Source organism: Psammomys obesus, unplaced genomic scaffold, assembly GCF_907164565.1.
Source record: "Psammomys obesus unplaced genomic scaffold, mPsaObe1.curated_primary_1811, whole genome shotgun sequence".
NCBI lineage: Eukaryota > Metazoa > Chordata > Mammalia > Rodentia > Muridae > Psammomys > Psammomys obesus.
The window spans coordinates 2029057-2044404 of record NW_026596443.1 but is presented as its reverse complement, the minus strand read 5'-3'; the positions used below and the strand labels follow the sequence as shown (position 1 = coordinate 2044404).

Sequence of the window (15348 nt, the reverse complement as noted above, 5' to 3'; positions counted from 1 at the left end):
CTTTCCATTTCTCCAGGATTAAGGTTACTCAGAGTTTTTTAATGAGGGCCAAGTTTTAGACTTAACCAAAAATTTCATCCTGATTTTACTTGTTTTAAAGCCTCTGGAAGGCAGGGACTCTGTGATATAATTTTGCTAGTTGAAAGATTTTGATTTGCATTATTTTACAATTCCAGAATCAGGCAACATTTCATTCTTTTTAAAAATATTTTATTTTATTTTTTATTTATTTGACTTTATTTTATGCACTTTAGCATGAAGGTGTCAGATCCCTTGGAATGGGCATTAGAGACTGTTGTGAGCGGCCATGTGGGTGCTGGAACTTGAGCCCGGGTCCTTCGGAAAAGCAGACAGTGCTCTTAATCACTGAGCCGTGTCTCCAGCCCTGCAATATTTCATTCTATAAAGTAAAATAAATATTCCACCAACCTGTCTAGAGAAGGTGAGTTTTATGGGTAGAAAAAGGCTGACAAAAGTCAAAGCAAAGAATAATAAAATTTTCAAAGTTATCTTGCTTGCCAGTCAAAGAACAGAAAGCTAGAACAGCAGAAAAATAATTGATCAGTTAAGTTGTTTGCATAAAGATTTGTGCTGGGTAGTTTTATGTCAACTTAGCTAGAATCATCTGAAAAGAGGGAGCCTCAATTAAGAAAATGCCTTTATAAAATCTGGCTGTAGGGTATTATATTAATTAGTGATCAATGATAGGGGGCCCAGCCCATTGTGGGTGGTGCCACCCCTGGGCTGCTGGTCCTGGTTTCTATGGGAAAGCAAGCCATGGGGAGCAAGCCAGTAAGCAGCACCCCTTCACGGCCTCTGTATCAGCTCCTGCCTCCATATTCCTGCCCTGTCTGAGTTCCTGTCCTGACTTCCTTCAATGGTGCACAATGGTATGGAAGTGTAAGCCAAATAAGCCCTTTCTTCTCCAACTTGCTGTTGATCTTGATGTTTCATCATAGCAATAGCAACTCTAGCTAGGACAATATTAAAGTACAGAAAAATGACTTCATTATCTTAGCATTGACATTACCTCTTTTGGTATCATCTCTATGGTTATTTTGTTTTATTTTTGAGGAAAGGTTTGATGTGGCCAGGCTAGCCTTTAATTTAATGTGTAGCAAAGGATGATCTTGAACTCCTGATTCTCCTACCTCTACCCTACCCCCATGCTTGGTATATGGCATGTGCACCATACCCAGTTTTTTTTCCCTTGATTATTTAGACAATCTGAGAGTAATTGAGTCATTGGCAATGTGAAACTTTAGCATGGGTGACTCCATTTTGAGTTTCATCCTGGTCTGTTGTGACCCAATGCAGGAGCTTAGTCCAAAATGGTTTCATTTAACACATATAACTTTGCTTTATGAAAATGCCCGGCTTTGCAGACGCCGCTGTCCCCTGTCATCTATTGCTGCAGCCATGGTCAACCCCACCGTGTTCTTCCACATGGAGGCCAATGGCCAGCCCTTGGGCCGCTTCTCCTTGGAGCTGTTTGCAAACAAAGTTCCAAAGACAGCAGAAAACTTTCGTGCTCTGAGCACTGGAGAGAAGGGATCTGGATATAAGGGTTCCTCCTTTCACAGAATCATTCCAGGATTTATGTGCCAGGGTGGTGACTTCATATACCATAATGGCACTGGTGGCAGGTCCATCTACGGGGAGAAATTTGAGGATGAGAACTTCATCCTGAAGCATACAGGTCCTGGCATCTTGTCCATGGCAAATGCTGGACCAAACACAAATGGTTCCCAGTTTTTTATCTGCACTGCCAAGACTGAGTGGCTGGATGGCAAGCACGTGGTTTTTGGGAAGGTGAAAGATGGCATGAACATTGTGGAAGCCATGGAGCGTTTTGGGTCCAGGAACGGCAAGACCCAGCAAGAAGATCACAATTTCCGACTGTGGACAACTCTAAACTAATTCTTTTGACTTGCAGGCATCTTACCCACCAGACCATTCCTTCTGTAGCTCAGGAGAGCATCCCAATCCCATTTGCTCGAAGTACCCTGTGATCTCTGCTCTCGCTGAAGTTCTTTGGGTTCCATATTTTCCTCATTCCCCTCCAAGTCTAGTTGGATTGCAGAGTTAAGTTTATGATCATGAATAAAAATAAATAAGAAAGAAAATGCCCATTGGTTACGCTGTGCCAGAATTCTCCTTGCTTGCTACTTGTAAGTTCCCCATTCACTCTACACACTGCTCCTACTGACTGTAGGGCAGACAGAGACACATGGACACTGCTTGGGGCCTGTTGTACCCTAGACATAAACCATATCTTCAGCCTTTATCCTCTAATCTTTCTACTTTAGAACCTGTGCTCCTTGTCATCTTGACTGTCCTGCTTCCTCCTGGTCCCTTTCCAGACAGTCTAAAGCTTACTCTTCAAAGTTGTTTGTGTACTTCCAAACAGACTTCTTCCCTGTACTTGGCTACTGTTCTCATCAAAAGCAAATTATTCCTTGGACTTTCCATACAAATATTTTCATGGACTGCCCAACACACAGTACACACTCAGTGAATGTATTTGAAGGTCAACTATAGCATCCTCTGTCGTAACTGTTCATGCTGCGAACACACCTTCCATACCCATGCTGTCTCTGGAACCAGCAGAGACTGAGTAGTAAACATTCAATGTGTGTCTGTTGCACTGCGTAATCAAAAATATTCACTAAAGGAATAAATGTGATGAATGGGTATAGCAAATGAAGGGCTGTCTCAAAGGGTTTCCATATTATATTGCTATATTACTTAGTACAAATGACTAAAAACCCCAGTTTCACATAGCTATCATCTCTATCATGTGTCATTCCCACCTGTAGGAAAAGAAGGATGAGACTGTGTAGGAGATACCACCGGCTCCAGATGCTCAGATCTCTTTTTTGTAGGTTGTTGGGCTTGGTTTCTTTGTGAAATAGGATTTGCATGGTTCTGGCTGACTTTTGTCGTGTAGTCTAGGCTAGCCTTGAATTCATGATCCTCCTGCCTCTGACTTCTGAAGTCTGGGGTGAGGGCAACCCTCACTCTTCAGCTTTCTTCTTTGCCTCTCTTTGCATGTGACCTTTTCCTATGGGTGGGCTTCTTCCACATGACAGGGAGCAAGGCTCCTGACACTTCCAGTGTCTCATGACTCACAATGTTGATAAATTGAACCTTGTTCTCTCTCTTTTTTCATCTTACATCCAAACATCTCAGGGAAGTGAGGCAGCAAAACAGTTCAGCGGGGAAGGGCTCTTGTTGCCAGGCCTGACACCTGAATTCATTCCTGAGATCACATGATGGAGGGAGAAAACGAATCCCTGTAAGTCATCCTCAGACCTCTACGCTTGCCCTGTGGCACACATGTGCACACACACATACATACAAATAAATGTAATTTTTAAAACAATTTTAAAGATCTGGGGGAAGCAGCCTGGTCTACAGAGGGAGTTCCAGGACAGCCAAGGCTATACAGAGACACCCTGTCTCAAAAAACAAACAAACAAATATCTGGAGGAAGAGTGTAACTGGCTAAGTATGGATCATGGGTGGGCAGGGACACTAATGAAATGACAGTTCTCATGTTAACATTGAGAAGAAAGAGCATCTTGAAGCAGCCTGGGGTCTGGAAGATGACTCCGTGGATGAGAGTACTTACTGTGCAATCATGAGGATATGTGTGCCCACCTCAGCACCCATGTAACAGGTCAGGTGTAGTTTTGCATTGATTTGTCACCCCGGCCTACTGGGGACAGGGGATCAATAGGCTTGCCAGCTGCTGGCCTAGCCAAAAGATGTGAGTGCGAGGTTTAAAGAAAGACCCTGCCTTGGAGGAGTTAGGAGTGAGCAAAGATACCAGACACCCTCTTTAGCCTCCGTGTATATGCATAGATATGCACTCTTGTATACCTGTGCCTGTGCAATTCTTTCTCTTACATATACACAAAGACACAAAGAAATAGTAATGAATTGTAGATAGCCTTTTAAAAAGAAGAGCCCAGAGTCTGGGTGTAGGGAGGATGGTTACCACAGATATCCAAAAAAGAGTGACACTATCTGCATTCAAGGGAGATGCAGAGGAATGATGAAGGTCTTGGGTAACCCAAGACTAAGCTCTCAAGAGTCAGAGTCACATTCCGTGAAGCACCCAGGGTGGGAGCACTTGATACGTTCTCTTCAACTGAGGGATGGAGACAGCCTGACTATGAACACTGAGGGCAGCGCCCCACCCCTTGCCCCAGAGAGGCAACTCTACTTTCCCACATCTAGAGGTTATTTTTATGGACAGATTTATTTTTACCCACTCTAGACCTCAAACCTGCAGCTGGAAGAAACCAGACACCAAGGCTTCTAGGTTTCTGGAAAACACAGGCTGCAATGTCCGGGTCAGCTACAGAATCCAGACTGTGGTCTCTCTCCCCTAGAATCACCTGAAAAAGAGAAAGGAGGGTCCTCTTCTCTTAGCCTCAAAGCCCAACCAAAAGATAGCACTACTTCAAGAGAAGGACCTATGGTTCTGGTAGACACTAGCATCCTGGCCTGCCCTCCTGAGGTGGGACAGCAGAGCTGTTATGCCCAGCAACACCACCAACACTGTGCCCACAGCCCTGCAGCCCAGAGGCCTTTAGGAGAGGATCTTGCTTTTAGATCTCACAAGCTAGCCAGCTCTGAGCAGGTATCACCCATGGCCCCCATAGGCCAGGAAGCCAAAGTACATGTCTCCTTTGCTGGATCACACATCTGGTCTAAGCTGTTATTCCCCCAAGACGAGTTTACCCAACAGTTAAGCAAGGCCTCCACCTCTGCCACCACTGAGAACTGGGAAAATGCTTTCATACATTTAAAGAGCCTTTTCAGAAACTGACTTTCTCATGATAAAGATGCAACTGACATTCATTTGGGCACCAAAATGTCAAACTGTTGCAGGGAACCTGACAAGCTATTAATTCTGACTCTGTCTGGCTGAATCCACTCCCTTTTCCTTTCTATGTCTGCCCCCAAAGACTAATGTAGGCTCCTGAAGTTGACATTTTGGTGGGACGTACCACATCTAATGAGGCACCGTCTATCTTCCAGGGAAATGCTTAAGAGTTGGAGAGAGACCAGGGGAGTTGGAGGTGTGGGGGCATACCAGAACAATGTCACCTTTGGTGTCTTCTAAGTGCCTCAGCCGTAAGAACTAAAGTCCCTGGAAGGACTTCTTAGGCAATAATCTTTGGGTTTTGTTTTGTTTTCAGCAGAAAATGACTCTAAAATCTTCCCCTACCTTGCAGCTGGGCAGGTCTTGCAACTGGGCGGGTCTTGCGACCGGCTGGGCGGGGCTAAGGAGAAATAGCACCAGTACAGACAGGGATTTCCTTATTAGACAGGTGGCAGATAATCTCATGGACAGAGAGGAACTCCTGACTTCTGCTGCTCCAAATGTTTCCTTTACTTTTGCTGTTTAACCTCTCCCTAGCTCAGAAATAGGATGTAGATGAGTTACTGAGAAACAGTGGGCTATGTTGGGCGTGGTCACACAGGCATAGGAGCCCAGCAATTAGCCAGTAGCTAGAGGAGGACAGATGCCAGAAGTTGGGAGGGGTTCCTGGTCTTTGTTTCTTCCTGCTCACAGCCTCTTCGTCCTCGGGCAGAAAGGGGCCCGAGAAGCACAGGCATGATGTGAGGTACAAAGTTAGTCTGCTTGTTTGTTGGAAACAGGATATTGTTTGTTTTGTAGATATTGCTGGCCTGGCACTCATTGTGTAGCCCAGGCTGCCTTCAAACTCCCAACATTCCTCCTGCCTCAGCCTTCTGGTCACTGTGATTGCAGGAGCACTCCACCAGACCTGGCGAGGTGTGGGGGCCTTTTTGAAGTTCTGTTAATAGGTTTGAAGCTGTGGTAATCCTCTTCTTCCCAGCATACCGTACGCTATAACCCGTGAGGTTACGTTAGCCTGCCTCTCACAAGAGTATAAATATGAGCGCATATGCCTGCTGAGGTAGGTGTGGGAACGTGCCAGTCAATGAAGACTCGCTGTGGGAGCCAGCTGATGGTGCATGTTTGCACTTGAAAGCCATAAGGTTCCATGCAAAAGCTATGGGTGGCACCGTTGCACAATGCTGGTGGGCGTGTGGCACGGAGGTGTGATTAACAGTTTATAGGCTGTGTCTAAGCGTGTACGGATGTCTCAGTGTACACAATCTAGAATGGAAATGTGTGACAGTATGATACAGGGGGAGAAAAGCACATAGGCTCTGGAATGGATCTGATTTACCCTTGAATCCTGGCTGTCATTAACCAGATGTATAACCTTGGGCAAGTCCCTCAATCATTAATTTCCTCAACCATGAAATGAGGACAGTAATGAGTACCTTTCGAGACTGCCACGAGGGCTAGAAATGATATTGTAGATGCAAAGGTTTGGGTGTGCAACCCACACACGGGCAATCAGCTGTTCTGTGCCCTGTGGAGATCCCTTTGGTTGGGTACACAGGCAAAGAGAGCAAGAAGTGACCTGTGTGTGAAGGCTGAGGAAGCACGTATGTGTGCGCGCACCCTGTGCAATCTCTGCCAGTGAACTCCCAGTTCAGGCCGGGTCAGTAGGGCAAATGCCCACAAACTCCTGAGGTTTCTGGGCCCTGGGTCTAAATCAGTAGGAGACTGAGAGGCCTTGAGGAGCTGCAGGAAGCCAAAAGGCTTGCAGACACTTCCTTTATTTCCCCTCCACACAGCAACGGTTGAAGACCGCTGCCCACATCCACATCCACTCCCACCTCCACCCACGCACACCCCTGCTCTGCTCTCCTGTAAACAAGAAAGAACCAGCGCGGAGGAAAGCCAAGAGGGCAGAGGATTCCCCCTAGACTTCCCCATTCCGCCTTAAGACCGACCTAATAGCATCATCCCGCCGCGCCTTGCACTCGGGCCACCTTAAGAGCTGAGCAATGCTCTGGCCTCCCGCCAAGCCCCACCCCCGCTGGCTCGCGCTCCGCCCCTTTCTCCTCCGGCTCTGCTAGGGGAGAGCTGGGGAGCCCCAGTCTGGCTGGAGTTGGCTGGAGCTGTTGCCATGACAAGCATTTTCTTAAGACAGCTCTGCCGTTGAGACCGTCTTAGGCTGGGGGTGGGGTGGGGGCACGAACTTCCTGGAGGAGCATCCCTCTGAAGACAGCGAGGTCTGACACCCGCCCAGCTCGCTGCACCCATTTTCTTCCAGGAAGGTCCTCCGCAGTGGAAGGGCTGGGGAAAAAGACCCGGTCCTTTCCCCCAGCTGTGGCAGAAAGGCCAGAGCGCGAAGCCAGCTTCGCTAGGTGGTTGCCACACTGGGGAGTGAAGCGGGTGGTCACCCACCCTACTCGGTCCGTGGAAACGCGGAGGGAGAGTGCAGCTCCGAGACACCTGGATCTTTGCTAGAAAGAGAGGTAGGCTTGCAGAGAATGAACTGACTCGGGGTTTGCAAACTTTGTTTCTTTCTTTCATCTCCATGGCTTCTCGAAGTACCCCAATTTCCTCATGCTAGCAGATTCTGGGAGGGGTGGAGTGGCGGAATGGAGAGGTGGGGGGAGCGGAGAAAAGGAGAATGATTTCTTCAACACTATATTTCTTCCCTGGGTTCTGAAGAATCATATAATCAAACAAGTGATTTCTTTGCGTTTTCCTCTGGATCATGGGATGGGTGGAGAAATGGAGGGACTGACTGTCTTTTTCGCACCCAAATTAAGCTCTTGGAAAAAAAGTATTTATTCCAACCGACCCCCCATCCGCTCCTGCCCTCCCCCTCCCCCTTGGCTTGGGAACCAGTCGCAGAATGGAAAACTGTTGCGGGGGGGGGGGGGGGAGAAAAATATTTTCCGCGTCTGTTCCCTTTCTCGAAAGCCCCAAAGAGAGATGGGAAAAATAAAGCCAAATAAATCTTCAGCGTGAAGGAAGGCCGTAGGACCAAGAGGGGGCACGTTGGGGGCATCAGGTGGAGATAGGCTAGAAGTTGGAGGGTGAAAACCAGGAGTGCACAAATTGAATTTCTTTGGCTTTGCATAGAAACCTCAGCAGTTTCTCTCTGAGGCTTACAAAACATCCTCAGACTTTGACGTCTATAATTAGCTGTGGAAAAAGCTGGGAGTTCCCTCGCACTGCTGTTGTTTGAGTGAGTGTAAGCGTCCAGAACCAACTGTATGAGTGTCTCTGAGGGCACCGCCCCACGTATCTATGCTTCTATAGGGAATAAAAGAGAAGGGACCCGAAAAGTTTTCAGTTTCAAGTCCCAGGCTGTGGGTCGGGCGGGCTTGGGCCTCTGGCACCTTAAGAGGGTCCTTGAACAGATCGCTTAAGAGATAAACATTAAGGCTGGGATTTCCCCCCCCCCCCCAACACATGTACCCTTTTCTCTATCCTGGTCTTGGACCTGGGTACTGCCTGGCATCTTTCCCTGAGATGAGTTGAACCTTACATTCGTGTTCTCTTCAGGAAGAATGCCTACTAGCTTCTTTCCAGCTAGGTGGGAGAGATGGGGGAGGGGCTCACAAATCCCGGGAGCAAAGCCGCCTCCTTCCTGGGCACTCCTGCAGGACTCACAATCCGCACCTGACCCCATCAGGTTGGGTGGGTGATTGTGGTGGTGTCATATGAAGTATCAGATGATACCAAGAGAGGAACGAAGTAGAGAAGGAGGGAAAACGAATTCCCATTCTGCAAGCCATGTCCTCCTCCAGTTGGGGTGTGTGTCAGGGAGCTTTCAGATGCACCTGCTCTATGCTTGACACCCCACACACCCACATGGACTCCCTATGTTCCTGGCTCTTCCTGTCTAGAGACCCTTTCCTGTACTCCCCCCCCCCCCTTTGCTCTAGGTTCTCTTTATCAAGACCGGGGTTGTTCCAGGCTAGGATCAGGATGGAAAGGGGCCCAGGAGGGAGGAGAATTTCAGAAGAGGACCCTATGATTTAGGCAGGCTAGTTAAATTACCTTCTGGGGCTATGAGAAAAGCTTTGCTGAGATCCTGGGAAAAAGACAGAGGCTAGGCTAGTTTAAAAGGTTTAAGAGCCACAAGAGCAAGCTTTCATTTGGGGTGTTTGGCAATGGCTCATACTGTCCCCCTCAGTCACTCTACCCTACCTGTATTCTAAGAGATCCCAAGAAGAATTGGTGCCCTTGTTTTATAGGAAGGGGAGGGGAGAATCCCAGGGGCAGATGCTGGTAGACAAGGATGGCTGCTGTGTAAGTGCCTGCTAAAGCGCACTAGGGCGCCTGCTCTGCTCTTGCGTCCTGGGTCTTGGACAGTGGGGGCGGAGAGGGTCAGATGTGGAACTGCTTTTCAGCCCTGCTGTGAGACCCAAAGGGCTGGGAATACTGCAGCAGGATCTAGGCCCCCTCCCCTCAGCTGCCTTGGTGACCCGCCCTACTGTCAGCCTCAAAGCAGCCTGGCTCCACCCTCCTGGCTGGCTCTGCCCTAGTCTGAGTACTCAGAGGAGAAAGGGCTTAGAATGAGTAAAGGCTTCTTGCCCGCCAGTCTCTGCCGGTGCCTCAGACCCTTCCCCTTCTATTTTCCATCTCCGTGTCCCTGGATCCAAGGTCAAGTCGAAGGAGCTTAGCTTGACTCACCGGTCACATTCTCAGCTTTTAGCACAGTGCTGGGGATGTATAGAGGGACCCAGTCAACACAATGAGAAGAAAGGGGCAGCTTATTTAAACAAACAAATAAATAAAGCATCTGGGGGGTGTATCTGGAGGTCAGCGGACAACTTTTCTCCTTCTACCATGTGGGTCTATGGGACCCAAACTTGGGTATTCAAAGGTTTCAAGGCAGGAGACCTTATCCATCTTGCTAGTCCCAAGGGGGGGAGTGTTAATACCTGGGGATCAATGAATGAGGAGGAGCAGGAAGGGGGCCCCTAGCCTGCCCTCTGCTCTATGGCTTCTCCTTGCTCTGGGGATCCTGCTCACCACAGAAATGGTGGGAAGGAGTGGCTGAGTCAGATTTGTCACATTGCTGTGGTCTTTGATGGAAGAGAATCAAAATGAGGACACTAAGTGAAGGGGCCCAACTAGAATAGTCAGCATCTGTCCAAGGCGAGGTGCTGCAAGAAGGAAGGGGCTGCAAGAGTGAAGGCCACTGAGCAGGGATGGCAGGGAGCCTCGTGTCCCACTCTCACTTTCTGTAAGACCTGGAGAAGAAGGGGCACCGCCACTGCCTGTCAGCCTGAGACTGCCACCTGAGACTCTTCTTAGTACCGATGGTCCTTTGCTCTCTATTCAGTGCTCTGGGGTTCACAGCCCACATTGAAATCTACTAAGCTTCGGACACAAGTGAGGGATATGTTTATTTGTGGCACCTAGGATCCTACGAAGCATACTTGATGCTACCTTACAAGTAAATGGCTGACCCTGGGCCTGCCCTTTCCTGAAGGCCATCTGTGTTCGTTTCCTTCAAGTGACTCCTGGACATAGTGCCCACTGAGCCCATTGCCTGCTCCTTGGAGGGCTAGGACTCCTTGCATAGGGAGAGAAGTAGAGGTGAGGAGCATAGGGTGGGGCAGGCACCCTCTAGTTGCAATCCAACCCGGCTAACAGCATTTCTCCACTTTTCTCTCTCTCTAGAAAATAGATTATATACTCATTGCTTTAAGTTGGCACAGACTCATACATATTTATAGGTGCCATGTTTTCTTATACATACATACTATATAATGTTCAATTCAGATCTTGAATATTTATCATTTCCTCGTGGCTAAAAAACAAAAAACAATTCAAAGGTGTTTTCTTGCAGGTTGTTTGAAGGGAGCAGCATGCTATCATTTTCTCCAGGCATATCATTTGATAGAACAAGAGAACTTATTACTTCTCTCTAACTCCAGCTAGGTGGTGTCCATCATCTCGTCTTCATCCCTCCTCCACAGCTCTGTAAAATCAGCCTTTCCAGATTCCGCACCAGGCCACCTGTATCTGTCTTGCGGTGCCGGGCCGGTTTTGGCTAACACGGCGGGCTCCAGTTCCTTGCGTGTTGTTGCAAATGATGGGCTGCCGTTCTTTTCATGGCTGAACACTGTAGTGTGGAAGCGCCTCCCGTTCTTGACCAGAAAATGGTGAAGAAAATACAAGTCTGGGTTGTTTTGATCTCTTTTCTATTTTCAATAGTGCTGCAATAGACATAGCCAGCAGATGTCTCTCCATGTTGATTTCATTTCCTTTGCATATATACCCAGTGGTGGGATTGCTGGATCAGATGGCAGTTCTGTGTTTAATTCTGTGTGTATGGTGCTGGGAATCAAACCTAGAGCCTCTTGCATGCCAAGCAAGGGCTCGGTTACTGAGCTACACTTCATCTCTATTTTTACTGGTTTTGAGGAACCTGCATGATGTTTTCCATAATGACTATAGCGTTTCCCCTTTCTGTAGGTCCTACCAGTGTCTGTACCCTGGGGCTAGAGTCCAAGAGAGCTCTGTGGAATGCTTCATACTCTGTTTCCTCTCTCAGCATCTCTTTGTCTCCTCTTTTCCTATGATGAGCCGCTCTTGTTCCACTGACTTATTTCCTTTGCACATGTTCAAACAGAAATAACAAGGACTCTCTTCTGTGCCCCCCTTAAGCTGCTTCAGCCCACATAAACTTGGGTTGAAGAGAGAACTCAGGAAGGGCTTAGTTAGAGTTAGAGCCAATGTCTTTTGTTCAGAGAAGTGCTGTGGGTCAGCAAGGACAGAAGAGAACTGAAAGGAGAAAAGGGGATGAGAACCAACCAAGGATTGGGTCCCTCCCTCTCTCCTGTTGCTCGGCTCACTCTGCCTTCTCGCAGGCTGAAGTGTCAGTCTCAGCCCTTTTCTCCTGGTTTACCAAATTTCATACACAAATCTCAACAGTTTGGGAAAATTAACTGGAATGAATCAAGGAGGCCAGCCTCTTCCTGCCTACCATCACTTAGGGTGGGCACTGGGGCCAAGGGTGCGCTTACTGCTAGACACTTCTGGGACTCTATCTGGCGTTAAAGTGCTTCAGCTCAGAGTGCTCACAGTGAGGTCTGGCTAGTTTGTAGCATCAGTGTCAGGGGTTCAAAGTAGTATAAATCCTAGAATAGATGCTTGCAGTATCTGACAGGCTACATGCCCATTCACACAGCAGCCCAAGTCTTTATCCCAAAGATGCATATCCACAAGTAAGGGAACATGTGTGACAAGGTGAGTCAAGGTGCATCTGGAATAGAAACCTCTGGAAACCATCCTACTGCTCGTTCTTAAGAGCATAGCTAAAGCTGGTGGGCTGGTGTGTAACTGTCATCCCAGCGATGGCAAGCTTAAGGCAGGAGTAGTGCTGTGAGTTAGAGGCCAGCCTGGGGAACGTAGGCAAACCTTGTCTCAAAACATGAGAAAGGTGTGTGTGTGTGTGTGTACACACTCTTTGAGTGTGCTTTTCCAGACACTTGATGAAAATACTTACATATTTCAACAATTAAATTAGATCCAAGAAAACCCTAAATCTGACTACAACAGAAACACTGACTAATGGAGTAACAGTTTAACTACAAAGAATTAATTTAAGCAAAAATTTTAAGATTTTGTTTTATTTTAGTTTTTTTGAGACAAGGTTATCAGGCTGGCCTTAATCTGATAGTGATCCTTCTGCCTCATCCTCCCGAGTGCTGGAATTACAGGCATGTGCTCCTTCAAATATTCTTCAGTCTTACTGCTCTATATTTTTGGTAGAATATCTAGTCTAAAAATCAAGAGAAGGTTTGTACTGTGCTTCATAGGTGCTATTCACAGCATTGTTGTCCTGTGTAGAACACTGTTCTATTTGTCATAGGGCAGATGAGAAGGGAATTTATGCTTGGAGCATAGTTGTCTAAAGGGGTCTGAGTATGGCAAGAGACAGAGAAGAACATGGGTGGAGAGGGGGAAGAAGCCCAGGATTCTTTGCTTCTTTATCTGTTTTGTTGGTCTGTCCACCAAAAGCATTTAGAAGCAAAGCTACATCCAGCACCTAGATTCTCAGTTTTTTATTTTTATTTCCCACATGTGTGTGTATAAGATGTGTGTGGAGAAGGTACATGCCTGAAGGGGTAGTCAGAGAACAGTTTTGTATAATCCAGGATGGGATCCAACTTGCCAACCTTGCATGCCAAGCACCCTTACCTTCTGAGCCATCTCGTCAGCCCCGGGCTGTTTATTTCTAGGTACCACTTCTCCTTTTAGAAGCCAATGTCACTTGACTGTTATCAGGTCTAAGATTGGACAAGGACGGTAAACTATTGTTATGCCAGGAAGCCAGAGCGTGCTCATATCAAAGAACACAGGAGCTGCGTACAGGGACTTCCCGATGGATGTGAGATACTGAGAAACAGAAGAGAGAATGAGCCATGGAATAAAGAGGACTTCCGTGAGTTTTAACAGCTGAAGGGGCAGGGAAGAGTAGGGACAACTTCACAGAAATGCCCATTAGCCAGATGCAGATGCAGAAGTGATGGAACTCTTTACATTTCAACTTAGGTGTCCCTGGTGGCTGCCTGGGACACTGAGGCAGGAGGATCACAAGTTAAAGGCCTGCCTGGTAGCTTAGAAAGGCCTCGTCTCCAAGTAAAAATGTAAAAATTTCTTGGAACTTAGCCTAATGGTAGAGCACTTGCCTAGTATATCTCAGGCCCTGGTTCAACTCCTTATGCCACAATAAATAAATGTATTTAAGTAAGCTCATTTATTTACCTGGGAATGATGGCAGATGCCTGTAGGTTACCTGGGATGCTAGAAGGTGGTGTCTTAGTTAGGGTTTCTATTGCTGTGAAGAGACACCATGACCATGGCAACTCTTCTAAAGAAAAACATATATTTGGGGCTGGCTTACAGTTTTAGAGGTTTAGTTTCATTATCGTCATGGTAGAAGCGTGGCATGCAGGCAGATATGGTGCTAAAGAAGGAGCTGAGAGTTCTACATCTGGATCTACAGGCAGCAGGGAGAGAGCCATACTGGGCCTGGCTTAAGCATCTGAGACCTCAAAGCTCATCGCACATGGACACTTTTTTCCAACAAGGCCCTACCTCCTGATAGTGCCAAGCCCTGGTGGCCAAGCAGTCAAACACATTCTTCTATAGGGGCCATTCCAACCAGACCATCGCAGGTGGTGAGTTCATGGCCAGTCTGGACAATATAGGGAGGTTCCAACCCAAAAGTAGTGTTTAAGATTGATTTTTTTTTTTTTTTTTTTTTTTTTTTTTTTTTTGAGATAAGGTTTCACTTTGTATCCCTAGCTAGTTTAAAGCCTGCTATGTAGACCTCAGGCTCACAGAGATTGACCTGTCTCCGCTTCCTGAGTGCTGGGATTAAAAGTATATGCCACCATGCCTGCCCTTAAGTTTGATTTTTAACTAAAAAGTAATTATATATGGAAACAATGTGGTATCTTGATATATAATATGGAATGAGTGCGTTAAGATGACTGACACGTCCAGGACCACATATGTATCTTTTCAATGTTGTGGTATGAGCACTTAAAGTCTCATCTCTTAGCAGTTTTGAAATACACTTTATAATTAACTGTAGTCTCCACAGCAGACAACAGATCACAAGGACTTATTCCTTCTAACTGAAACTTTGTATCTTGTGGCCAGTAGTTCCCAACCTGCCCTCTCCTTCAGAATTTTCCCCGACAATAAGCTGATTCAGGCTAGGCTCATTAATAGATGATAAAATTATTAAGCAGGGAGGGGCAAGCACTGTGAGATAAAAAGTTGGTCCCAGCATGCATTGCAGAATGACTGGCTTAACAGAAATTGCTTTTTCACATTTCTGAAAGTCTAAGATCAGACATCAGCAAAACTGGAGTCATTTGAGGGCCGCTTCCTGATTAGGCCATTTTCTCCTTGTATCCTCAGGAGAGGGGTGGGAAAGAGATGATGAAGCTCCTGTGGCTCTTAAGAAGAAACGAACCCTATTCACCAGGCTCCTTCCCTCCTGATCATCTCATGCTATCACTTTTGATGATTTAGCTTCCGTGAATTGGGGGTGGGATAGCTGTGGGGCGGGGCGGGGGACACAGAAACATTCAGTCCATAGCACCTCACAGATTGCTCTTCACCTGATGGGCAGGGTGCGGGGAGGGGATCTGTCTTCAGCAGGACCATGCCCTTGTCACCTTAATAAGTGACCAAGACTTCTCAGCAGTGGGAACCCCTCTCCTGCTAGACAGGAAAGCTTCCCTAAGCCTTTCAATAGGAAATTCAACCCATCTGTCATCTAGTCAAACTTGTTAGCCAGATCTAGTTTCAAAGAGATGACAGAGACATCTAAATGGGAGGAGATGCTAAACAGCAGCCAAGACTCTTGAGAGAGGAGGAGGAGAGAAGAAGGAAGGAAGGAAGGAAGGAAGGAAGGAAGGAAGGAAGGAAGGAAGGAAGGAAGGAAGGAAGGAAGG

The 15348-nt window shown here is 47.1% G+C and overlaps 1 protein-coding gene and 1 pseudogene across 4 annotated transcripts in view; both read left to right on the top strand.

Moving 5' to 3' along the window:
- Nucleotides 1-1404: 1404 nt before the first annotated feature.
- Nucleotides 1405-2126, top strand: LOC129669775 (peptidyl-prolyl cis-trans isomerase A-like; annotated as a pseudogene).
- Nucleotides 2127-7018: 4892 nt separating this feature from the next.
- Nucleotides 7019-15348, top strand: part of Atp2b4 (ATPase plasma membrane Ca2+ transporting 4) — a 99317-nt gene continuing 90987 nt past the window's right edge. For all 4 annotated transcript variants that reach the window (XM_055598060.1, XM_055598063.1, XM_055598061.1 and 1 more), the window contains exon 1: nucleotides 7019-7377. The gene's annotated coding sequence lies outside the window, so the exon portion shown is untranslated. The remainder of the gene's footprint in view (nucleotides 7378-15348) is intronic.